General features: G+C 35.8%; 2 long non-coding RNA genes across 2 annotated transcripts in view; one reads left to right on the top strand and one right to left on the bottom strand.

The window, feature by feature from the left end:
• Positions 1-15,563, top strand: part of LOC113592593 (uncharacterized) — a 228,467-nt gene extending 212,904 nt beyond the window's left edge. Inside the window, exon 4 of the long non-coding RNA XR_008292488.1 lies at positions 15,320-15,563. This is a non-coding gene — a long non-coding RNA (uncharacterized LOC113592593). The remainder of the gene's footprint in view (positions 1-15,319) is intronic.
• LOC113592615 (uncharacterized) overlaps positions 1-24,857 on the bottom strand; it is a 54,117-nt gene extending 29,260 nt beyond the window's left edge. Inside the window, exon 1 of the long non-coding RNA XR_008292704.1 lies at positions 24,621-24,857. This is a non-coding gene — a long non-coding RNA (uncharacterized LOC113592615). The remainder of the gene's footprint in view (positions 1-24,620) is intronic.
• Between the last annotated feature and the right edge of the window lie 2,918 nt (positions 24,858-27,775).

The raw sequence follows: 27,775 nt of genomic DNA, 5'->3' as shown, positions 1-27,775 counted from the left end.
TTTGGTAAAATACTTTCTCTTGAGGTCAGGCCTTGTTAAGAAGTACAGAATGCCCTGCAATATTTCAAAATGGTTCCTTTTATTTTCCCTTGGTAGAAGCCAAAGACATTTTTCTGCTATATTCACTGTGAGAACTGATAGAGCTCCTAGAGATAAACCTCACAAAGGTGTGTGAGGCTCTTTATGATTGAGTGCCCTGAAATTTTCAACTCTGAGACTTATCCACACTGAGCCTCCAGGAATTTGTTGATTGCAGTCAGATATTCTAATCCTGGCACTGGTTCCCATGGAAATTTCTTATTGTGGGTTTCTGGTCTGGTAAGTTGTGATTCTCTGTATCTGCTTGTCTGTTTTTCTAATTTTTGAGGACAGTGGTTTGACTTTTGACCTCACTCTCTGATATATGTAAGAAGAGATGTGATCTTTCTTTCAGTTTGTTCAGATTTTTACTTGATGTTAGAATAGAGTGGTTACTTTTAAAGAACTTACATACCAGAAAGGAAACTGGAAGTTGAAAATCAATTTTTAATTTTTGTTGAGGCTATCATTGTTTGAGATATGACTGCTATCTGTGCTCTTAAAATGAGAGAAATATTTTGTTGAAAGTATTGTATTTTCAGAATTTCATAGAACTTCTTAGCTATCACAAGTAATTTTAATAACAGGTTAATGAATAATAATCACAATAAATATAATAAATAGAAGAATTTAGTTGATACTAGTCATTTGAGATTTTTATTTGAGTCATATGAACAGTTTCTAAAAAATATGGAGAACCATGACCTTGACATATAGCTATAGATGAATTACGGGATGTAAGCTATTTGAGAGTAAAGAGTTGGATATGTGATAGGTATTCTATAAATACTTATTGACTGATCAACTGATTGACTGATAAATGCCTATGTTAAATGTCACTTTCCAATGGTACAATACATAATTTTTTTCTATAAACTCTAGTAATTAAAATGTGTTATGGGGCCCCTGGGTGGCTCAGTCCAAATTTTGATTTCAGCTTGGGTCATGATTTCACAGTTGTAAAATCAAACTCCACATCTGGCTCTGCACTGACAGTACAGAACCTGTTTGGATTCTCTCTCTTCCTCTCTTTCTGCCCCTCCCCTGCTGGTGCTCGCTCTCTCTCTAGCACGCTGTCTCTCAAAATAAATAAACATTAAAAATGTGTTAAAAGAAGCACAGCTCTAAATAGCTATTAGTATTACGTGTATTCTTTCCCTTAGAAGGTACAAAATTTTGCCTTTTACCTTCTAGACCATTTAAGACTATGTAGTCCTACACTTTTCAAACTGGGCTGAGGTAACTGTGTGAACTTCAGCAAATTTATTTGGGAACTATGAGATATTATAAATATTTAAAGGAAAGCCAGTAATGTCTGCTTAAACTACTACTATTAAGCTGTTTGGGCCTAACTACTGAATAACTGAAACTGTTACATAATTCTCTTGTCCTAGGGGCACCATAAAATTATTATCAAGACACTAAGGGTACCATGAACTAAGAATGTTTGGGGACCTCTGCTATAATCTATCATCAGAATACAAGTATATGGCATATCAGTCAGGAAAGTCAAGACTGGAATTTGCTTATCATAATTTAAACATATAAAATGCTGTGGGAATAAATATATGGACCTCACCTTAGTAGAATAATAATGGATAATTTAGGAGTATAGGTAGTAATTCATCAGATGCTGACTTCAGAAACTTTATGTCAGCTCTTTAAAATTAGTAATACATTGGTCAATAGAGATAATATTGAACAAGGACTATTATGTTGCCACGCACCCATACAAATATATTTGTCTCTTTATACAGTTATTGCCAATTACAAAAATACTGGATTATATTTAACAATTTTACTGCCAGATGAGGCAGAAAATGAAAGGTCATGCTTTGTGGTGGGCTATATAAACAGTGTCCATACATACAAATACACAAACATAAATATATCATGCTCTGAGGAAGTTGATAACTGAAAGCAAACACTGGCTACACATGGGATTTGATAATCGTTGAATGCTGGTTGAAGGTAGTGAATGCTTTGTGTCTTTGTTGTTGTTGTTTATTTTTTTTCACAAAGAACATAAATTTGATATATAAATTCATGAATGACTGATGCATATTATGTTATCAGATTTCTAAAAGTATTCAAAGAAATCTTAACATACTAAAATTTTTATCATATGCACATTGGTCCTTGTTTTAACTTAGAATTATTTTATGACCTTTTCCTGGGAATAAATGTATCAACCAATGTTGCCCAAAAGAAAAATAAGTCCACATAGAAATATAATGTCTGATAGAAATATCAATATGGGCTACATACATAATTTAAAATTGTATAGTACCCACACTTTAAAAAAGGATAAAAAGAAATACATGAAATCAATTTTAGTAATATATTGCATTAAACTTGTGTATTAATATATTAATATTATTGCATAAAATATTGCAAGTAATATATTGCAAGTAAAATATTGTAAGTAATATATTGCATTAAAATAATATATCTAAAACATTATAATTTAACATGTAATCAACATAAAAATTATTAATAAAGTATTTTATATCTTAGTTTTCATACTGAGTCTCTGAAATTCAGTGTGTATTTTTTTACATTCAGTACCCATCATTTTGGACTAGCTGCATTTTGAAAGCTTAATGGCTACCATATTGGACAGCATAGGTATGAAATATCTAATAGAATCACTTGTCGCTGCTTGTTAATAATTCAGTTTCTGGACCTACCTCACAGTTTTTTGGGTTTTTTAAAAATTTTCTTTAATGTTTATTTTATTTTTGAGGGAGACTGCAACCAGGGAAGGAGAAGAGAGAGAGGGAGACACAGGATCCGAAGCAGGCTCTGGGCTCCAAGCTGTCAGCACAGAGCCCAACACAGTGCTCAAACTCACAAACTGCGAGATCATGACCTGAGCTGAAGTCAGACACTTAACTGAGTCACCCAGACACCCCTAGACCTAACTCACGGTTATTGAATCAGAGTCTCTTAGGGAGAGCCTCGTGATCTAAAATTCTAAATTTTCCCAGCAGATTCATTTGCATTTTAACATATTTGAACCATTTTACTTCTTTTTAAAGCAAAATTTTTAATGTTTATTTATTTATTTATTTATTTTGAGAGAGAGAAAGAGCTCAGGCAGGGGAGGGGCAGAGACAGAGGGAGAGAGAAACAATCCCAAGCATGCTCCGTGCTGCCAGCGCAGAGCCAAATGCAGGCTCAAACTCAAAAACGGTGAGATCATAACCTGATCTGAAACCAAGAGTCAGAAGCTTAACCAACTGAACTACCCAGGCGCCCCGAGAACCATTTTACTTCTAAGAGTGGTAAATTATCAATCCCTTTCCATGTTCTCTTACATGCCGAGACCCCTCACCCGTCACACACACACATTTGTGTTAATCTCCTGGGAGAGAGAGTAAATACTCTTTCTTTCTTCTCCCCCTTCCCAAATATGTGGAAGCAAAAAAGAAAAAAAAAAAGTGTGTTGACCACAGTGATAAGAAAAGGCAAGTCATGTGACAATGTATAAATGGAAGGAATACTAACAATGGGAAAAAATGAAGATGTGCACAGTGTTTAATGTGGCATGGTTCTTATATGGTTAGTGTGTCATCCTTTTTTTATTTTTTTGATGTCATATGGTGAGAAAATAAACCCTAATCCTCTTTATACATGTAGTTATTGTTGGAAATGTATTGGTTGGTAGAAAGAATTCATTTGTTTTCTCGAAAGAGTTCAAATTCCCAGAATGTCTGCTAGCAAGAGCAGCATCTTGGCCGTGCTCAGCTGCTACTACTCCTGAAGTTGGGCCATTCTGTTCTAGTCAGTTGGCGGCTACCTAATGGGATTTACAATGGACACAGATAATTTAACAGGCACAATTTATTATACCCCTTTTTTTAGAGTTAAAGCATTTTCAGTCAATTTTATGCTTAAGGGTTGATGAAACATTACTCAGTACTTCCTAGATGGGTTTGGGACACTCAGAGAAATGGTAAGGATGGTCATAATATTTTTTCTCGCAGGGATAATTGATTATCACATCCCCAGGAGTGACAAATGGTAATGAAAGTAAAAGAAGTGAGTAAAAATATTAATGTCTCCAAAGAATCACTCAGTCACTTTTCTAGAAGGCAGGTGACTTTTTACACAGTTTCTATTGGTGAAGCAAATACAAACTGAATTCTTGTGTTAAATGTGTTTACTTTTGCACCAAAAACAGTAATACCGACAGTGTGTTTCAATTAAAAGGAACCCTGGAGCAAAAATGTGTTCCAGTCAGGGGTAGAAGCAGAGTGTATCATTATCTCGTAGGCACAGCAGTCAAGATAATGAACAGCTAAGAAGACTGGACAATGGAAGGTGAAGTATGACTTGTCATGAAACTGTCAATAGACTCTGAGCTCACTTTCTATTAGCAGGTGCCGTGAAATTGCAGACATGTGCTGAGCAGCTCAAGAAAAAACTAAAGTAAAAGCGACCCGATAGTACTTAGTAATTTTAAGCCCGATTTAATATTTTGCCATTGTTATCAAAAGCCTTAAATCAATGATTTCAATGTTTAATTCCTCTTATTCTGAATTGATGGCCTGTGTTTATCCTCTATTGCCTTGACCTTGAGACAGAAATTCCTCAGGTACTTTTCCTTTGAGGGGATTTTTTTTTTTTTTTTTTGGTTGTGCTTCTTTAGTATGTAGTGTAAGATTTGAATAAGGGTTGGAATTCTGTCCCTGCTAAGGGGCAATAGGATATTTTATAAATTATAGGAGAGATGGGCTGAAGATGTATTAGGTTTGTATAAAAATGGGTTCCTGCTGAACTGAGTCCAAGTGTAAACATCCTCAGTGAATAAAGCTGGATAGCAGATAGGTCAAAATAATCTTAGAAGAGAATCAAGTTGGATGTCAAATGAAAAAAATCACTAATACTATAAATCCAAGAACATACATTGAAAAACAATTCATGTCTGGTGACAGAGGGATCAAGAAATTTAAAGTATAACTATATCTTATTCATTAATTCTTTCATTTGACACATATTTGGATACCCACTTCATGCTGGGTGTTGCTCTAGGTCCTGGGGACAGGTGAATGATAAGCAAGGCCTCTGCATGGATGTAGGGAGACAGATAAGAGATGGATAAACAAATGGACACAATAATTTCACGTAGCGATAAGGGAGATGGGGAAGATGGAACAGAGAGACGGGGAGAGTGCCGGGGGTCCAGGGCAACTGCTCAATGACATCCTTGCCGAACAGAATATTTTCATCACAGGGGAAGAGGAAGCTAGAAGAAGGGAGAAGATGCAAAAAGAAGTTACAATCTTCCTAGCTTTCTCCTTAATGCTTAAATTCAAACTCCTTCCCCTAAAAAGAGTCAGAACCCCTCCTGGGCATAGATGCTGACATCTTTTGTAGGAGGTCTAGTGGTTTCTTCCTCCCCAGATCTGCCTGAAGTGTACAATCGGTGGACACGTTGTACCTTTCTGTAAAGTGTCCCTGGGTTCTTTCATTCCTTTTGGTTCCTACGTAAGAATCTCTCTGCCCTCACATTAGAGAGACTGCTGTCTGTACTAGAGCCACGTATCAACACTGCTGAGACAAAACCTTGTCCCTTACAGATTCTTTGTACACCAAATGTCCAGTGCCAGGCACAGGGTAGACACACTATAAATATTTTCTGTGTGAAACAAAGAATGGAAAGAAAGTCTCAAAAAGTCAAGCTGTTAAGTCATGTTTTCATGAATAGTTCCTGAATATACTGGCAGGATTTACCATGATGAAGGTCTAGAACAGATTTCAAGAAAATTAGCAAGTGTGTTTTAAAATTCCTGAATCTTGGGGCACCTGGGTGGCTCAGTTGGTTAAGTGTTCGACTTCGGCTCAGGTCATATCTCGCAGTGTGTGAGTTCGAGCCCCGCTTTGGGCTCTGTGCTGACAGCTTAGAGCCTGGAGCCTGCTTCGGATTCTGTGTCTCCCTCTCTCCCTGCCCCTTCCTCACTCCTGCTCTCTCTCTTTCTCTCTCTATCAAAAATAAAGTGAACATTAAAAAAAAATTAAAGTTTCTGGGTCTCAACCTTGGAGACTCATTCGGAAGATGTCATGATATCTGTGCCTATGATATTTTTGTTTTACTTTCTCCAGTTGAATTTTAGCAGTAAGTTGTTTCACTAGTACTATTAGACTAGGGAAGGAGGCAAGGAAGAAATGAAGATTTACTCTTTCCATGGCTTCCTTGACTTTTGTTGTCTGTTTACCCTAATTTACTAATTTGCCTTTTAGTGAGTGGTGTATCTAAATGTAGCCAAACAAGCAAGATTTTTCTTACTGTACTTAAGAATTTAGCAGATAATGTGAAGGTAAATTTTGTTGTTTAAATTAAAAATTCGGGAGCCAAATGCGGAAAGATGCGGGTCTTCTCTGGAAACATGGTACAAAATCTGCCCATCCATACCAGCTCGCCTGCCTACAATGAGATCAGTTCTCTTAATAGCCAGTAAGTTAGACACATTGAAGCATATTTAATAGTGTATATGTTCACACACTGAAAGATTTGGATAGTTAGGATTTCAGATTAGAATTCCACTTTTCCCCCCCTATTAAATGCCAGCCGGGCTACTTGCATTACTGACTGTGGTTATGTTTGAATGTAAATGGGGGACATCTGGCGATATCAGGAGATCAAACGTTGGGAGTCTGCGTGATGACTCTCATCTGTTTGTCACCCAGCAGGTGTAATGGATGGCAGGCATGTGGGCTCTTTGCCCAAGTTAATGTACAGACCTAATATTTCGAGGGGAGAAGTTTTTAATTTGCAATTTTAGAGGATCACAGCTCAAGATAGATGTTTCGGGGTGGGGGCAGGTGGAGTGGATATTTTCCATAGCACCAATTTCTTGAGTAAAATCACCGCTTTCTAGCCTACAGGCATTTCCCTTGTCCCGTTTCAACAAACTTCCTCAGCCCAATTTGTTATTCAAAAATTTATGGAAAATGTATGTTAAAGTGAAAAGGGTACATTGTGCAGAAAAGGGAAGCAGCTTGTAAGCATATCATTATGCGTGAGCCATGGGGCCCACAGATGGCACTTCTACTCAGAAACGAGAGTAGTGCCAAAAGCTAAACTCTAAATACATTTAAATCACATATCTTTACTTAAAAATGGAGTATTTTGGAAGGAAAAGCAGATGATATTTAAGTACACAAGTGGTATTCTTTTGTTCCTCATGTAATAGAGCCCTTTACAAAAGTCCTTGCCTTCTAAGTGTGCAGTAAGCCTTTGATGCCTCAAATTCCCCAGAGGATTTAGTCGCGGTGCATGGCTCAGTTCTTAATAGGATTAACCATTGAGGTAGTACCTTGCGAGGAGAACGACTCTTCAAGTATCCTTACAGTTATTGAAAATTAAAGGATTTGTTTTGATTACTATGTTCAATGCTAACAGCAAACCTTTGTTTTGCACATTAGAAATAGTAACAAAAAATTATCATGACATACGGACTTCTTATTTTAATTGAAAATAAATTTAGTTCTTAGACTGTGCCAATCTTTAATTAATTGGGGGAGGCTAACGCCAAGGGATAAAACATTTGTTTGCTACTTAATATAACTATTTGGGGGAAATCTATGTTTTTTAATGTAGTAATCATGCTGATTTCTTGTTTGGAGGGTGTTTCTATTTACACTTAATGGAAAAATTAAATTTTCACGGGCAGAGTTCAGGTTGGTGATACTAACACGGTAAATAACCTGGTTTTTGTTTTGTTTTGGTTTTTTTGTTTGTTTCTTCTTTTTCAAGAGAGGCATTGATTCTACTACCACCTTATACAATGAGTATTTCACCTCTGAACTTGATTGTGAATATGCATCCTCAATTTTTATTGATGCCATTAGATCTGACAGCACTATGATTAAAACAAGCATTACTTGTATTTAAAATTACTTGTATTAAAAACTTAGCACATAACCTTTTATTTTAATATTCTAACAGCTTCACCTATTTAATGATTGTACTTTTAGGAAATCCAAAAGTACAATTGTTTCTGTATGACCTTTGGTATATGGGATCTTTAATTTTCAAAATATTGCAAACACATGTTATTTCCTTGTTTCTCTCCCTCCTTTTGCATTCTCTGATTCTGAAGTGCTGAATATGGAATAAATCTCTTCCAATTCTAATGACCTGTACTGAGTTGATGTGTACGTATGTATGTGTGCACAAGTGTGCATATGTACACACCTCTGTATAAATACTGTTAGTGGAGGGGATAAATATGAACTATTTTTTTAAAGAAATGCAATTTCCTTATTTTCAGCCAACCCCAAGTAAAAGATAGTGATGGCTGATAATGTGATTACAAATAGAAGTCCACTGGCAGTTATTCTTAATAGAAATATATAAATCAGTTATAAGTTTTAGTAAACTGATCATTTCAAACTGAGTGCTGATAAAGTGCTTCAAAGGTGTTTGTATGCCAGTGGGATGGATTGCTGTATTGATTCTTGCAAAACAAATTCCTACTTGTCTTTACTGTGAAAATTTATCATAGACCAGCACTGGTCATTGTCCATGTATTTGGCAACCAAATTCCTTATAAACCGAACACCCCAAGATTTTTCCTTTGGTTCCTTTTGTAGTTTTATAGCTTTTGGTGGAATGCTGTGGCTATTTGTATTCTATGGTTATTCAGCATTCCAGACCATGCTCTCACCGGTGATGGCTGTTGATACAAAGTTTTAGGTTCTTGGCTCACTTGATCACTTGTTTATGTGTTACCTTGAGTAATCCTGCCTGAGTGGTGAGGATGTAGGACCATGAGTGAGCAGGAAGAGGTTCCACTGTCCCCATAGCAGGGAGTGAGTAGGATGAATAACCAAGTAACCATTGGAGTGATAGTTGATATGAACAATTAAACAGTTTACTCATGAACAGAGATCAGATATGATAATTACTATATCACAAAACTGAGTAGGTTGGAGCATCAGTTAAGAGATGGCTACCATATACCAAGGTCAGACTCTTCTTTATGATTTCAAAAGCATTCTTATTCCATGGGTTATTTCTCCATCTCTCCATAACTAAAAAGAGATGACGATAATTTCACAAATCTCCTTATATGTTTCCATGCAAATCCAATGTCCCAGAATGTTTCAGTATAAATCAAATCTCAAGCAATGTCTTTCAGCAAGTTTTTATTTTTCCTTAATGAGTTAAAATTTTTCTCAAAAGGACCCGTGTACATTCCTCAAAGTAAAGGAAATAATCAGCAAGAGATTCACAGTTTCTGGTGAGATCTACAAGTTTCTGCTTACACCAATTTATCCTGAAAAACAGTCTATTGTATCCTAAAAGCTATTCAACAAATAAAAACAGCCGTTATATGATATGGTACTCTTTCGCTTGTACTCTGGGCTTCCATATGAGTTCTATTATTTACTTTAGGCAAAGGAAATAAATCTCAACTGACTATGAATTAATTATAATTAGTGACCGATTTAATATTTTCTTTTGCCTTCCTTTTTATATGTCTCCCTCTGAAATATGCTAGGCTGTAATACACAATTATTAGTTCAAGTTGAAGTGATTCTGTACAAAATTGGCCTCATATTTATTCATTCAGAAAATGAGCAGGGACAGAGTGCATATTTTATAAAACCCAGTAATTTCTGTATCAGATAACCCTTAAGAAAAATAAGATTTGACCCTTTCAAAATTGCTTAATGAATTGGTATTACATGGAGTATCTTTTTAAATTTCTATATATTTTTTTCCTTTTATTGAAACCTTCAAACATAAGCTTTGGACCACAGACCCTGCATTTGAATGTTGAAAATATGATTGTGTTTTGATTGGTATAGTGCATCTCTATGATAGAAACCATTTATTTTGAGCAAAAATATGCCTGGATTTGACAGATTATTGTGGGAATCTCTGTGTGAGAGATACAATGTTTTAAATTAATTCAAATGTTATCCTAAAGAGTGAATACTCAAAGATTCTGTATAGTGAGAAAAGAAGACTTCTTTGGCCTGGAATGGCTTTGGTGGGTATAAAACATACCGTAAAAAGAGAGAGAAGTTATTTTAAATTTATTCTAAGCACACCTTGTTGTTACTATATGGCTGCTGATAATTTCTTTGTGATGTTGGTCAGAGCCACCAAAGATAATACTCTGCTAATTAATCCCTAACATATATTTGACAGTTCTGTAATCTATTTGTCACAACCACAGTGGGCCTTCAGATCCTTAGGGAGGCTTTGGGGACCTCCGGATGTTTTGAAATGTTTTCTCCTGGCTCCCTCCTAAGATCCAACTTAGCTAGCTTGGGGATATCAGTGAATTTCAAATAGCATTTGTGATGAGGCCGCTCTCTTGATCCACTATACAAATTTGCCATTAAAAGCAAATAAAATATGAGCTCCTCGTTGCTCTCCTGAAGCCCGAGGAACACATCCACAATCCCAGCAGTAGGTTTGGAACAGCAGATCAGCCTAATGCTCCCCTCGTGATAAAAGGAATGAGATGTACTGAACAACCATAACTTTATTAGAAAGATTTCTCTACATAAAGCAGTGTTATATTTTAGGTTAGTGGATTTAATAGCTTTGCGATTATGTAACTTTTCATGTCTTTCTGATACATGTTATTAGATGGCAAAATTTCAGGGGTTGGCATGCACCTTATACTTTAATGCACCTTCCTCAGCATGTGACATGGGTCCTTGAACAGAATTATTACCCTACTATAAGCATACAAACATGAATACAAAGACTTGTTTTCCTTATTAACCATTGTTATCAGCTAGAGAAGGGCCAACAGAAATATAATGCAAACCACATGTGTTCTTTGAAATTTGCTAGTAGGCACATTAAAAGTAGTCAAAAGAAGCTGGTGACCTCAATTTTCTTAATATATTTAATTAAACTCAATATATCAAATAGTATTTTTCAGTGTGTACCCCAATATATAAATATTACTGGGATAGTTTACTTTTTTATATTAGATCTGTGAAATCACATACATATTTTACATTTACACATTGTTAGTGGCAGACTATCCACATTTTAAGTGCTCAGTAGCCAATGGCCACATAGCTGGTGGCTACCCTATTGGACAGTATAAACCCAGGGGTTGATGTATTTTCTGATATTTGGGAACCACTCAATTAAGTATTGGTCAAATAAATAAGTAAATGATACTAGCTAACTGGTTTTAGTATATCCAGATCAATCCATAATTTTCAGTGTTATAAAATTATCTTATTATTGGTCTAAATGTCCCATTATCACATTTCCTAATTAAGGAATAGAGAGATCTTTTATTTGGACTTAGAATATTCCTTTTTTTGAATAAGGCTTCAGTTCCTAAGCAGTTACAAGAACAGTAGAAAAATCTGAGTGGCTTGAGCATGCTGTAAGTCATTCGGTCTAACTCATCATTTCATTTCCTGCTTTGTGGAATGGAACTCACATGCTCATATTTTTATGTCTCTGAAATCTTTATTTTTATTCATTAGAAAGAAGTCAGTTCATTCGCATTTACTAATCTCCCATTTCTCACACAGTACCATCACTCTCTTTATATCTAAGGGGAAGATTGTTAACATTTCTTTTAAGCCTATAAACTTAATTTCCATTAAGAGAACTGGTACTTCGAATGAAAATAACAACATCTTGCAATTTTTATTCCTATTGTCTGGTTTTTATAGGTTTGTCTATATCATTTCATTTTGTGGCACTTCCTATTGTATGGAATAGGGAGACTGATATTTGCTTAATTTTTCTGACTTGTATGTTTAATGATAGAAAAGTCCATCTAAAAGATGCAAAGTAAGACGTTCCTAAATTATTTCTCAGATGTCAGGAACATTTAGTTAATTTAAATAGCTCACTTTAAATTCTCAATTTTTTGATAAACATTAAATGAAAAGTTAAAATGATTTGATTGAATCAAAAGGAGACACAGATTAACTGCCTCAGTAATCTAGAAGGTGCATTTCTCGTGTAGGAAAGGGCTTGGCATAAAAAAAGATGGCTGGCATTGTCCTATTTATGCATAGTTTTGTCTATTCCAGGTGAATTTATTTATAGAGAGATATCTAGAATGATGGCCACCAATATGTAAGCAGCAGTTATCACTGGCTAGTGTACTTTCAAATGATTTTTCTGTTTGTTTTTATTTAACTATACAATTTTTTTTACAATGATACAACAAAAAAATATTTGAAAATATAGGATTCATTGTAGTTATGTAAAATCCCATGTTTAAAGTCAAACAGAAATATACATTTCAGAAAAAAAATTAAGTTTAGGTTTGTTAGTTTTATTATAATTTAATAACATATTTAAGTTCAATCAATACATGTCTTATCAGATCTATTGTAATACAGATGAAAGCCTAATAAATAGTAACATTGGCAATAAATGTATGCCTTAAAGCATGCATCATTTGTTACTGAATATTTGATGAATGACATACACTGATCAAAAAATAATTTCCATTTATCCATTTGACAAATATCCATAATACATATAACAAAATAGGGGGTGAGTTTCACATGTTAGGAATTAGTGGATTTTGATATAATTCTATTTTACAAATAAAAATAAATAATAATAATAGCTAACATTTAGTATGGAATATTCATTAAGTGAATTATGTATGTAATCTTTATAATAACTCTATGAGTTAGATATTATTATTATCCCTAAGACTCTAAGGAATGCAGAAGATTAAAACTTGTCTTGGGCCGCACGGCTATTCATTGTTTTCATCACAAGTTAAACACAAGCAGTTTAACTGTTGAGCCTAGAAAGTTTATCATTACTCTGTACTGAATATACTATGTATACTGACTATACCTGTTTTTATTTTATGTTCCAGCAGCAGGCTTTTGAATTTATAATTAATATGATATAAAATAACAAAGCAACTACCAGATCTCTTGCCTAAAATATATAGCTGTTATTATAGTCTTGTTATTATAGAGAAGTCTTCAGTAAATTTCTAAGCTAGCTAAGACAAGTATCTGACTCAAGTGTAGGTTCATCTACAGGTCCAAAGATGAAGCTCAGTGACTTGCCCAAGGCTGCACAGCTAGTCAATGGAAAGGCATGGAAGCTTCCTTTGTACTTTTGAGGCTTACTTGTATGATTTTGTGCCATTCCTAATTATGAAAGTAATTTTTAGATTCAACCCATTGGTGAATCTTCTTCAAAATATTCTTACAATTTTATTTAGTAATAAAATTGTTAAATTGTGGCTTTTTATACCATTAAACACTAATATTATGGAGAGATTAAAGGATCAGAACTGCACAAGTGAGTAAACAGACTTGATTATAAGGACACCTAATTATTACAAGGTAGGATATAATTGAGTGCTAAAGTTGTATGATACAAAGACAATAAAGGCTGTAGAGTTTCTAAGAAAGAAATCAAAGAACCATATTGCTTTGCTGGGCTCTGATTGCCAAATTGAAACTTGAAAAAAGAAAAGAAAAGAAAAACAAAACAAGTTTACATAAGGTCTTACAATTCTTCCTGGTCTTGTCAGTTTGTCTTTTAAAGACATAGTCTTGATTAGACATATTCTGTATCATTCCCTTATAATCAGGTTATAAAGCTACCAAAGTAAGGAAGATAGCACAACAAGGAAAGCAGAAATTGTGATTAACATTTGTTGTTTGCCTACTGTGTGCCAGAAATATTTTCTTTCCTTATTACTCAATTTAATAGGTGTTCTTCCTCTGCTCCCATCTTATAGTTAAGAAGAATGAGGCTCAGGGGGTCTGAAGAACCTGGTATGAGATTGATTAGTGACAGAGTCACAGTTCAAACTCAGGTCTGCTGTGATTTAAATTCCATACTCTCCACTATACTGTGACAAGCCCTCTTAACTGTCTGCAAGATCAGTATGGTAGCACCTAATGTTGATTCTACATTTCCAAGAGTCTTTGAGGAGGACAAGGAGGATTTTCAGAGTGGTCAGGAAGGATAGAATCATCAGCCTGAAAATATTGTTTGCTCTTGTGAGGAGGGTGTCCAGGAGTGTGTTATCCGGCTGTGGCCTTATATGGGAGCTGGAGATAGGCTCAGCCAGATTGAAGCTCCAGCTCACCAGAGGATCTAATACCCTGCCTTAGAAATGCTGGTTTAGGAAGGACTCCTTTGTTTTACAGTTAGAGATACACATTTAGTGTCCAAGATCAGAATGACTTGAGCAAAACTAAGTGATTAAAGCTATTTGTTTTCCATTGTTGTCATTCCGTCTTTGTTGACCTCTCTTTCTTTTTTGCACTAACACTAATCCCTTTGTGAACTTAGGAAATCACTCTTTGCCTCCCTCATGGCCCCAGTTCTACTGGCCAGGGGAGAAGAGAACATAATGAAAAGCAAACATCTTAGTGTGCATTCATTTAATTATGTGGACTTTTTGGGGGGAAGAGGACATGTTTGTATTTTTCAAAAGAGTTCATCATTAGAAGGCGAGCTCAAAATCTCTGTTGATGACATTCCAGGTATAACATTGGAGTGTTGGTAACAACAATGACAATAGTGACAGGTGATGTGTATTAAAATGGTACTATGTGCCAAGCACTGTACTAAGTGCTTTTGATGGATTTTTATGTTTAATCATCACAACATTTGTATGAAATAGGTGCTATTATATCTCCATTTTAGGTGATGAAAGCTTAGGTTATTTGCCCAAAGCAAGTTATATTGGAGTCAGGGGACTTTCCTGTGATATAATATTACTCCTGCGTTCTATTGACCATGGTACTAATTAGCAAGTATTTGAATTTAAAGGTTGGCAAAATAATGCTTAGATTGTATGCATGAGTAAACTGTATATTTAAAGATGAAATAATTCATTTGTAAATGTAAAGAACAAGCTTCAAATCTGTATATTGCTAGAAAGATGTGCTTATTCTCCCATTGTAATACTATATATTTCAGTGTTTATATTATAAACAGCATCAGATTTAAAGGATAATGAATGGGTATAGTATTGTGGTAATTTTGTCTTAACGATAATGGTGTGCCATAGTCAAAATGACTGATTTAATTAATAGGTTTTATAACCATATTTTACATTTCTCTGATGAAAGATATTCTTAAGGGTAAGGTGTACAATTTAGCTTATTTAGCTCCTAATTCCAACTTTCCTACATTTTGAGGAGATATAGTATTTATTTGCATTTTTATTCTTTTTTTTTATGTGCTCATTTGAATCTTATCTATTTTCTTTCTCTTTTTTTTTTTTTTTTTTAACAGTTACATCCAGCTTTTTATTGCCTAAGAAGACTGGGGCTTGCTTCGTTGCTTGGCTTTGCTGTGGAGCAGTCCTGTAAAGCCAGCTGAATTGCACATTGAAGATCTACCCTTTGGTGAGTGGAATCATAGCTACAATTTTGTGTTTTGCTCTGCCTCATGTTGTTTGTATTGTTGACCAAAGTGCTTTGATACAGAGCACAAAATAGGGCTTTTCCAGCTCCGTGTAGAAAAACTGGCTTTTTTTTTTTTTCCTTAGGGACAAAAGTAATTTGTCCTGTCATTTTCTTTCTCTGAAATCTGCTATTGTCTGTCTCTGTCTTCCAACCCAATTGAATGACTACAATTCTTCAGTCATGTATCTGCCTCTTCTCTACCTGGATGTGTCCCCTCTGGTACCCCCTCCTTATCCCCTTGCTTCTACAAATAATTTGGTCATCAAACTTTTCATATTTGTTATGTACACATGGAAATAAAAGGTGATGTTTGTGGTCAGTTGGGCCACATAGCATTGCACTGAAAGAAAAACTTGGCCCCCTTGATCTGTTTAATGTTGTTAATCTATACATGCCATAAGACAACAAGCAAAAAGGAAACCAGCAAGCCTTTCTGATGTTCCTAGTAAAATCCTCTGTGTTTTTATTGCTCCTGAACTGGTATTCTCAATATATTTCTACAGCATCTAGCACCATATATCAAAGGGCTTCCTAAGGCTTTTTCTTAGGCCTTCTGCATACATTTTTCTCCAGTCTTTTGCTTTTCAGATCTTGCTTTTTATATTTTTACAGGTCACACCTCAGCAAGACAGTGCACTTTGGGGGTGAGAAAATTAAAGGGTTCTATGGGGACAATTAAAAATACATTTTGCAACTCTAATTTGGAGATGGATCATCTGACTTAGCTAAAACCTCAGTTATAGAATAATTTTAGTAATTTGAGTATTCATGCAGATATTATAGCCAAGGATAAGATAGGGGAACAGTTAAGATAGAGACTTATGAGTAACTAGATGGATAAAAGGAAAAGGTATCTGGATTAAATTTTTTCTTCTTCTTTCTTCCCTTTCTATCCTTTTTTTTTATTTCTAGCAGATTTTGTTTGTGTTTTTTGTTTTGTTTTGTTTTGTTTAGTTTTCTTTTTCCTGTGAAAATGAGGCAGAAAGTAAAGGGAAGTTCTTAGGTGGCGAAGTAAGTGAGAATGGGTTTACGGGCAAGGTTGATGATGTGGATACTTTGATGAAGAGGATGTGCATAATGCAATAATCAGACAGCCTGGCTGGAACAGTGAGTTTGGAAAGTACTTACAGAGCATATAATATTATGCCTGGATGGGAATCTCATGAGGTTGTAGTGAGAAGTAAAGTAGATGATGCAGTTAGGTACTTAGCATGGTACTTAGACACATAGTCAGAGATAAATGAATGTTATCTGCAGTTTTGGCTCCATTTTGATGGTAAAGAAACTGAAGTCCAAGCAATTTGTCTGAAACCTACCTTTCTACCATGACTAGTTTTCCACATTTTTTTCTTGCTGTCCCCATATGTTTTCTTGGTTATGTGGTCTGAACTGAGGGAATCTTCTATTAGGGTAGTGGTGACTTCTTTTTGGATTACACTATTTTCAGATTGCGAGAAAGGCACTCAGTGGGATAATGCTCAGCACACTTTAACTATCTCTGAAACATAATTGTTCCTAGTGTCTTGGAGGTCAGATCCAAACTGGGTTGTGTAAGGAAGGCTTGAATTTATTAGAGTACATCTCTGACTTTAAGGACCCTAGCACATAGATTAGGTGCTATCCATTTCTTTTTTTTTTTTTAATTTTTTTTAACGTTTTATTTATTTTTGAGACAGAGAGAGACAGAGCATGAATGGAGGAGGGGCAGAGAGAGAGGGCGACACAGAATCGGAAGCACGCTCCAGGCTCTGAGCCATCAGCCCAGAGCCCGATGCGGGGCTCGAACTCAAGGACCGCGAGATCGTGACCCGAGCTGAAGTCGGACGCTTAACCGACTGAACCACCCAGGTGCCCCAGGTGGTATCCATTTCTAGAATATCCCCTAGTACCACTTTTTTTCTTGGAAACGTGGGTCCATCATTGTTTTGGTTCTTAAGGAGACATCATTGAGTACTTAGGAAATCCATTCTATATGTAGAGTTGTCAATTTTGGCAGAAATGGGAAGGGGTATGGTGAAACAGACCTAAGACTCTGATATATCCTACGTAACCCATTTATCCTCTTCCAGAGCAAGTCATAGATTGGAACACTGCAGGTAGGTTAGATGGAGCCAGACCTGGAAGAATAGAGCCTACCATGAAGAGTAAGGTCCATATTTCAGGTTCCTAGAGGGTTTTCTTGACCTTGTTAGATTCAATGATCATTCCCTCTTTTTCTCTTTCTTGCTCATCCTCCTAATCTTATCTAATATAATTCTCTGACTCAGTTTCCTGGAAATGATGGGTCTTTGGTACATGGTTGTCAGGGAAATGGAAAATGAGGACTATTGTAGCAATGTAGGAAGAGAGAAAAGGCTACATGATTTTAGGAACCACGTTGATAATAAAAGCAAATCTTAGGATGTAAGTGATTTGCCTAGCATGCTGGCCTGGAAACTCACTGAGTTTTCTCAGTGCTCTCATTAGGTCTGGCCATCATTTAGTTAAGATAATTGACTCTTGCTGGGGCGCCTGGGTGGTTCAGTCGGTTAAGCATCGACTTCGTCTCAGGTCATGATCTCACAGTTCATGAGTTTGAGCCCCGCATTGGGCTCTGTGCTGTCAGCTCAGAGCTGGAGCCTGCTTCAGATTCTGGGTCTCCCTCTTTCTCTCTGCCCTTCCCCCGCTCCCACTCTGTTTCTCTCTCTCTCTCAAAAATAAATAAAACATTAATAAAAACTAAAAAAAAAAAAAATAATTGACTCTTGCAACCACAAATGTTTTGAATTCTGGCTAAATAATCCAGTCTATGAGACAGAGCTTGGCTTGCAGAAAACTGCTGTCAACTTTCTCAAGTCCTTCATGCTAACTGTCTGGCACTGTAGTTTACATTCTATTGAACCTGTTTTCAAGAAATACCTACCTACTTAGCAAAGAACTTCATAAGACTTCTGCCATCTGCTGTTCAATTTACAGTGTCATGTCCAGCCCTAATAGAATAAATGAGAGTAGCCTAACTAGGCAATGGGCTTTGTAAGCATAAACCAGTGTTTGTCCAAGTTTTTAGTTGCATCCATACTTTCTCTGGCTTTTTAAATTTTTTTTTCTTTTCATTCAGGCTTATTACTGAAATTTTAAATACTACTCTCCTTCCTCATATGAGGCAATACATATATTTATTATAATGTAATTAACTACTAGATCATAGCTTATGAGATCATATTCTTCATACTAAAGCATAGGCTTTCTTAAGAATAATGCCATATTTTTGCTTGCTCAAAATATTTCAGTTAGTAGATCAGTGCCTTAAAAATTTCTATGCAACTTCTTTTGCTTAACTGGAATTAGTGTATAAAATGATTTTACCCCCTGTTGAATTCATAGAAAACATTAGATTTAAATGTAGATTCTCATAGTTCTCATAGACACTCATATATGCTTTCAACCAGGCTAGGATGAGATACAAGATGTGATTCTGTCGTCACTAAAAATATGGGGTTTTTGACTATTTTTCACTATTTACAAAATGAAGATAAAAGAACTTAAAAATCATGAGAAAAACCCTGATCTTTTGAAAGAATGCCATTGGTAAGGGCTAGGTAGAACCAATGTTATTCAGTTTTTGATAGTAATAAATTGAAACCCTACTTTAGGTAGAAATTTTGGGATAATTAACAGATCTACACGAAGGCTGTGTTTTCAGCAACATATCCTGCAGTGGGTGACGTGTGGATTTAATTCCCTATCAGTGGAATACAAGTTGACATTTTTCACTTTGCTTCCCATTTAAAGGTTTTGTAATAATCAGTATGTACTGAATATATAAGTGACCTAGTCTCTTTAAAAATAAGATTAACTTTTTTTTCCCCTCTAGTTTAAAATGCACTTCTGTGTAAGCACTGAAACTATTAGCACCATGATGAAAGTAATACACAGAGCTTTTTTTTTCCTTTTCCTTTTTTGCCAGCATAGAAACAGATTTTAATACTTAACATCTAACCTTTAAGATGAGAGCATTTTGAGATATTTGTTTTTGACACTATATACCTGAGATGCCTGTTAACGTCGTGAGATTTACAACAGGTTTTCTTTAAATATTCCAAATTATCCAATATATAGTCATGCAACATTATATATTTCACAAAATATTTCCTTCAAAATTTAAAGACTAAAATAGAGCTTATGTAACCAGAACAAATATATAATGTGTGTGTGGTGTTTTAATAAAACAGTTATGAAGGGTTAAAAATGTAGATAGGAACAGTTATTAAATACATGTCATGTACTACATTTAAAATTTTTTCTCAATGTAAATTATTTTATTTAACATAAAACTAAAGTCCTCTTAATCCTGAAATCTGAGGTCCCAAGAGGTTGCTCATCTTTGCATAGCTAAAAAGGAGAAAAGCCTTAATTTTTAGTCCAGTCTGTTATTCCAGATACTGATCCACTAATTGAAATATTTTGAACAAGTAAAAGTATGGGATTATTCTAGAGAAAGTCTAAGTTTTATTATGAAGAATATGATATGATAAGCTATGATCTAGTAAATTAATTACATCAATTTTAAATTATGAAACTTTTGTTAAATCCTGTTGTCACTTATACTGAAGTGTGAATAGCATGCTTACCAATGTTTGCCAACTATCATTGGATGTAGATTTTGGTTTTCGAGTCCTGGAGTACATAAATCAATGAGATATTTGTAACGTAGAATAAGAAAAGTAATTATAAAATGCTATTTAAATTTTTGAGTAGCTCATTTGGAAAATTGAGTGGGAATATCTTTGAATAGCTTAGCTTACTATTACAAAACAGTTACAAAAAATAATAAAAGTGGTCTGCAGAGGTTTTTTGTATCATTAGAACTATGTAAGCCAGGATGAACAAATAGAACAAGCACTTTACTGAGGTGTTAAGAAAATATGGAGATATTGTAGGGTTAGTTACAGACCACCTCAATAAAGTAAATACGACAATAAAGCAAGTCAAATGAATTTACTGGGCTCCCAGTACGTATAAATGTTATGTTTACACTATACAGTAGTCTATTAAAGGTACAATAGCCTTATGTCTAAAAAAAGGATGTATCTTAATTTAAAAATACTTTATTGCTAAAAAAATATGCTAACCATCATCTGAGCTTTCAGTGGGTCATAATCTTTTTGCTGGTGGAAGGTCTTGCCTCGATATTAATATCTGCTGATTGATCAAGGTGGTGGTTGCTGAAGGTTGGGTAGCTGTGGCAATTTCTTAAAATAAGACAATGCCATTTGCTGCGCTCTTTCTTTCCTGAGCAATTTCTCTGTGGCTTGTGACTCTGACAGCATTTTACCCCCGGTAGAACTTTTTTCAAACTTGGAGTCAATTCTCTCAAACCTTACCACTACCACTACTTTATCAACTAAGTTAATGATACAATAATCTCAATGCTTTTTTTGTCATGTCAACAGTCTTTACAGCATTTTCACAAGGAGTAGACTCCATCTCAAGAAACCAGCCTCTTTGCTCCTCCACAAGAAGCAACTTGTCATCCATTGAAGTTTTATCATGAGACTGAAACAGTTCAAATATAATAATAATGAAAAAGTTTGAAATATTGCAAGAATTACCACAATTTGACAGAGACATGAAATGAACAAATGCTATTAGAAAAAATGGCATCAGTAGACTTGCTAAATGCAGGGTTGCCATGAACCTTGAATTTGTAAAAATGCATTGTCTGTGAAGTGCAGTAAAATGAAGCACAATAAAATGAGGTATCCCTGTATAAGGGAAGTAATAATATGATGAGTCCCATTTGACTGAAAAACCAACAGATTAAAAATACATTGTGAAAAGGTCAATTTAATATAAATAAAATATCATCATACATAATATAAATTATAAATAAGTCAAAATATTATAGGTGAGGTATTTTAATGGATATTTGCTTGTGTGTGTGTGTGTGTGTGTGTGTGTGTGTGTATGTGTTGTGTACCTACATACCATATTCAACTCCATAGAAAATGGGTTATAAATGTAGGCATCCTAGGGGCACCTGGATGGCTCAGTCAGTTAAGTGTCTGACTTTGGTTCAGGTCATGATCTCATGGTTTGTGGTATCAAGCCCCGCTTTGGGCTCTGTGCTGACAGCTCAGAGCCTGGATCCTGCTTCGGATTCTGTGTCTCTCTCTCTCCCTGTTCTTCCCCTGCTCTCACTCTGTCTCTCTGTCTCTCAAAAATAAAGATTTAAAAAACTTTTAAAAAAAAGTAGGCTTCCTAATAAAGAATGTAAGAATATAGGGCCATAATCATACAAAGAATAAAATATCAAGAACATGGGGAAATAAATAAATATAACAGTTGATTCTCCTTATTTGTGGCAGTCATGCTCTGTGAAGTTGCTGGGAACACTGAATTAGCAAGTACAGAACCATTGCCTCTAGGGGAAATACAGGATTAGATAAGTGCAAGCCTCAAGTCCCAACATTTTCATCAGCCAATCAACAGATCAATATGTAACCTTGTTTTATGTGTGTTTCTGTTTAAGGACATCTTATTTAATATATGTTGTTGATTCATTAACTTTGAACTCATGGCCGACAGCACTGTAACTCCTGCCTGACCAAAGCTTACCTAGCACATGTATTCTCTCCATAAGACACATAACAGCCTTCTTAGACTTGGGATTACCAGGTAGCACTTAACTATGTGCTTGGGGGGGTCATTTAAAACAGCAAAATCAGCAAGAAAAAAACACAAAAATGTAAAATAGTGTGGCACCAAATAGACCATGAAAAGGACTTGTTTATAATATGAGCACTGAAAAAAGAAGGCACGGCATTGCCTTGTTACATCTCAGCCCGGAATATGTGTACTGGGCAACTCAAAATTTTCACTGCTTTGTGTGTGACTGTAAAAGTACCAGGAGTCACCAATAAAGGAAGCCAAAAGTAGATAAACCTATGTTCAGTAATTAATTTTTCAGTATTTTAACTTATTTGGAAATCTAGATATTCAATGAATATCCAATATTTAACCTAACTCAGTATACTTTTAAAGTTTTCAGTTACGAAAAAGATTTTGGAAACTACTTTTAAGTAGACATACCATAAGCATAAATATTATTGAAAAGTAGGTTTATAAACTTTTTCATTACTTACATACCTTACTTGTTAACAATTATGTTTAGATTATTTATGAAAATTTTATGATATTGAATGTCTAACCTTCATCTTGTTATCTGTTATTTTTCTTGTTGACAAATTCTGTAACTGAGACAGCATAAGACTGACTTTCAGTAAATCTAGGTAGAATAAGAGTATTATTATATCCAATGCTGATAACTCTAAAGACATGCCTCTTTTACTTAAGCCAACAAACTTAAATCAGCGTTTATTTACCAAACGTTATCCTAGATCACACGAACTTGAAAATCATTTGGGTTAGTTTCTATATTTATGAGAGTATACTTGCTTTATATAAATGCTTGTTTGTCTTTACAAATCAATTTTGGCAATGCCATCTGGAGGTAGAAAAATATCACAAATCTATAACACACATACATAGATGCATGTAACATAGACACATGCAGAGATCTTAAAGCTTTCATTTTAAAATTCTAGCAATGAGAGAGGTACCTGGATGGCTCAGTAGGTTAAGCATCTGACTTCAGCTCAGGTCACGATCTCATGGTTTGGGTTCGTGAGTTTGAGCCCCACGTCCAGCTCTGTGCGGACAGCTTGGAGCCTGGAGCCTGCTTCGGATTCTGTCTCTCCCTCTCTCTCTGCCCCTCCCCCTGCTCGTGCTCTGCCTCTATGTCTCTCTCAAAAATAAACAAACATTAAAAAAAAAATAAAGTACTAGCAATGAGAAAAGTATGATAATGGAAAACTCACTAGTTTATAAAAGGAGAGTTGAATCCAAATTGTGTTTCTGGCGAATAGAATGTGTTAAAGTTACCTGCTCAGATGGCTTAAGCTTTTACTAATGTTTGTGGAAAGGCTTTTAAATTTTTTTATTCCCCTAATTTCCATATAGCTTTATTTCCTTTCTTTTTCTCTTTTTATTCCCCATCCCCCCCCCCCCCACCATCATACACACTAAAAATTGTCTCCTTGAAGTTTCATATCAAGAGAATGCTCTGGGTTCCTAGAGAAGACCAGGTAGAATACTTTTATCTCAAAGGCACAGGGGAAGTATGCAAATTTCTCCAAGAAAGGCTTTTGTTTCTTAAATCCAGATCTTTCACAATATGTGCAAACCTTTTGAGATGAATAGGGGAGGTTTGGGGATTGGCAAAAGGGATAGGTGGTGTTTGAATTGTTTCTAGAGCCACATTTCTGTTCTTAAAAAGACTCAATTTGTAAGACAAGTACATTTTTTAAGTCCTCAAAGAACTGGGTTGCAACCGGAATGATATCCAGAAGCTGGCCCAGCTATCAAACTACATTATCCTCAATTTGCTTCTTTATATCAAGAAGAAGATCTTCAACTAAGATTGAAATCAAAAGATCCCTATATTCTACATTTAGAGCTGTGTTTCTTCAGAATGGTCTGGTAAATCCTTCTACAATGAACTCAGAATGTTTTTCTTTTCCTCTGGGTACATACTTTCTTTCATTTTAGCTTTGAGGAAAAGTCCTAAAAAATAGTTCCTATCAGGATCTTAATATCAGCTTCCAATTTGGCCCACTTCTGATTGTAGAGCTACTTAAAAAAAAAAAAGAAAAAAGAAAAAAAAATCCTTTCAAATATCTTGTTAGGTGCCAGCCAGGAGCAACAGTAAATATGTGTAGTTGTATTGAACAACCCCATGAAGACCTAAGAAAGGTCACCCCTACGGTGACCCAGAGAAGGTGCAGAAGGTACTACCTTCCCAAGATGCAGAGCCACTTCCAAAGATAACCAAAAGAAATACTTGGACAATTCCCCTGAGAGCTGGCAACACTTGTTAGGACCCCAGCTACAAATGTAGTGCAACCCACATCTCCATCTAGATGTATTTTTGGGACCCCCACCCCAACGTCATGGTTGGTTGTTAAGCCAAGCTCCTGGGACACAAAATTAGACAAATGAGGCAGTAGCTATTCCTGGGCAAGAAATGATCAATAATCAATATTTTCCTGCCAATCTGAATTTGGAAAGGAAGAGACATGAAATTTTACCTTCTCTCTACTGGGTACCACAAGTAGAAATCTGGGAGAGCTGAGTTTGTTATTTATTCTTATCCTTTGCAGACTACCAGTTTTCCCAGAACGTCATCTGCAGGTTCCAGGTGGGGTGCCCCAGTGAGTTCTCATCCTGGTCCCCAGAAAGTACAGAGGAGGAAAAAACAATTTTTTCTGTCTCTTCTTTATACTGAGTGCTTGGCTGAGACCACCTTTTCTCTAGGGCAGTTCGTAAATGGATAATCCTATCTAAGGTGGTTAAAAATTCTCCACTGAAGCCACCGTAATTGAAGATTATCTTTGGTAAGGTTACCTACTTGTCCAGCTTTAAAACAAAATTTTATTCACCTGAGCCCTCCCACTGGCTCCGCCCCCAGCCCAACCCCGGATCCAATCCGGTTTTTAAGTCAGACCCAGTCAGACCTGGGATTGCTGGGCGTTTCTAAGTTGGGGCTGGTCTATTAGGTCTGATTTCCAGAAGTAGTGCAATGGGTCACCGTAGGGGAAGAAATGCCCAAATGAAGTCCTGAGGCTCCGAGTGTAGAAGCTGCAGATGGAGGATCTAAGAGGGATGTTCTTATCACCTCTGTAGGTGCCGGAAGCAGCGAGAAATCAGCAAACTCAAGAGGCTGAACAGGTAGCTTACCTCTCATTTCTTGTTGCTCCTGGGGATTGTTGGGGGTCTCCTTCGATTCTGTCTTTGACATCAGAACTTTAAAAAAATAAACTGAGGCATAAGAGTTTGAGTAAAAATCAACTTAAATCGGCAGTGCCAAAGCGGAAGTGGTTAGGAGAACTTTATAGGCCGGAGTTCAGGGACAGACTTTCACAGTCAAAAGCCTAAAGCAAGGTCAGGAAATGATTGATTGGCTACAGCTGAAAGCCTAATCAGCTGTTGGTGATTGGTTGTCCTTAGCATTTTGATTTCGTAGTGTTGAGTTATTTACAGGCTGACTTTGGTTTGCTTATGTCAGTCACCATAGCATTAGAGCCATGTCAGTCAAATGTCTTCCTTAATTAATTTAGCACTTATTTAATTAATGTAATGAATTTAGCACCTCCTTATTCCACAAGTGCAGTGTTTTTGATTTGGAAGTCATTTTTGTAAGCTGAGCAGAAACTAGAATGTCTAGAGCACTGGTATTGTCTGTTTAGAATTAAGCAGGATATTTTTAAAAGTCCATAAAGTGTATTATACCAGCATTTGTCTTCTAGGAAAATTATGAAAGGTTTTAAAAAATTCATTTCCTTGGTATCGGTAAGTGTGTGGTGTGGGGGAGGGGGTCACCAATCACTGACTTATGGGAATGCATAGTGCTGAGGAACTGAAGAGACTTAAAACTTTGAAACCTCTTCTTACCCATTTAACATTTTATGCTAAGAGTTATCATTGGACAGCCAGATATATTTCGAAGGATATTATCTAAGGAATCGTTTAAAATAAGGGCAATTTGAAAATAGTCATTTACCTTTAAGAGTTTAATAACATCAAAATGTTGGGAGTATTATATAGCCCTAAAAAATGTATCTTTTTAAAGAACATATAAGAATATGGAAATATTTTTCAAAAGTACATATAGCCTTATTTATTTATTTTATTTTGACAAAGATACAGATAGCAAGTCAGGGGGAGAGACAGAGAGGGGAGGAGACTGAATCTCAGGCAGGCTCCATGCTGTCAGTGCAGAGCCCAGTGTAGGGCTCAAACTCATGAACAAGGATAGGATGACCTGAGCCAAGACCAAGGGTCTGATACCTAACCAAGTGAGCCACTCAGGTGCTCCGATTTTTTTTTTTTTTTAATGTACCACAGAACATTAAGAAAAAGGTGAGAGCGACATACAAGGATATGTTAATAGTGACTAGTTCTGGGGAAACGGATAACAAAACATTTGTATTTTCTTATTTTTTTCCATAGTTTTCTAACTTTCTACTATAATTTTATATTACTTAAAAATTTTTTTAACATTTATTTATTTTTGAGACAGAGACAGAGCATGAGTGGAGGAGGGGCAGAGAGCGAGGGAGACACAGAATCCGAAGCAGGCTTCAGGCTCTGAGCTGTCAGCACAGAGCCTGACTCTGGAGTCGAACTCATGAACCTTGAGATCATGACCTGAGCCGAAGTGGGTGCTTAACCAACTGAGCCACCCAGGTGCCTCTTATATTACTTTTACAATGAGAAAGTAAATAAGGAAGAAAACAACTGAGCAGATATTAGAATGTGATACTTTTTTGGCCAGATTGAGATGCTTGTCTTGGATGTTAAGCCATCTTTTTCTTACCAAAAATGTAAATACCTTTTTTTTGGGTTTATTTATTTATTTTGAGAGAGAGGGAGGGAGAGAGTGTGTGTGCATGCACGCATGAGTGGGGAGGGGCAGAGAGCTAGGGAGACAGAGAATTGCAAGCAGGCTCAGCAATGTCAGTGCAGAGCCTAAGGCAGGGTTTGAACCCATGAACTATGAGATCATAACGTGAGCTGAAATCAAGAGTCAGAGGCTTAACCAACTGAGCCACCCAGGCACCCCCCAAAATGTGAGTATCTTATTGTTTATGAGGATTTAATATCCTCCAGAGGAAGATGGTGCTATTTACATCAATTATGGACAGTCAACATGAAGAGGAAAACTACCGTGAGAAACAAAAAACACTATTTTTTCCACTACTATTTAGATTACCTTTTCAGATTCTGTTCATGAAACATTTCTCATTTCATATAATTAATTTTAAAAATTACTAAATCTTTTTGGCCTACATTTTAGGGGAGTATGATATATTAAATAGTATGTGTTAAAAGAAGTTTGTAAGTCTTGTTTTATAAAAGCCTCAATTACTTTGGAAGAACAAGCTGGCTTTTAAAAAAAAAAAGTGAAGCGATATGAAATTCAGAGGAAAGACTTATCATTGTAGTTATCATTGTGGGCAGAGCGCATAAGGGAAAGCATCAGAGAATGGATGGCATAGAATGAGCCGTGAATAATGGCTAGGGATTTGATAAGCTCACTGCAGAATAATAACACAGACTACTTACTGAGGGCCTATTACATACCAACTACTGAGCTAGACTTTCACTGTAGCCACTTCAAAACATTTACCACAGTGTTATCCAGGAGCCGATATCATCTCATTTTACAGATGAAGGAAAGTAA

The sequence above is a fragment of the Acinonyx jubatus genome, chromosome A1 (genome assembly GCF_027475565.1).
Source record: "Acinonyx jubatus isolate Ajub_Pintada_27869175 chromosome A1, VMU_Ajub_asm_v1.0, whole genome shotgun sequence".
In the NCBI taxonomy this organism is placed as follows: Eukaryota; Metazoa; Chordata; class Mammalia; order Carnivora; family Felidae; genus Acinonyx; species Acinonyx jubatus.
Note: the sequence above shows the minus strand (reverse complement) of the source record. Positions and strands in the feature narration are given on the sequence as shown.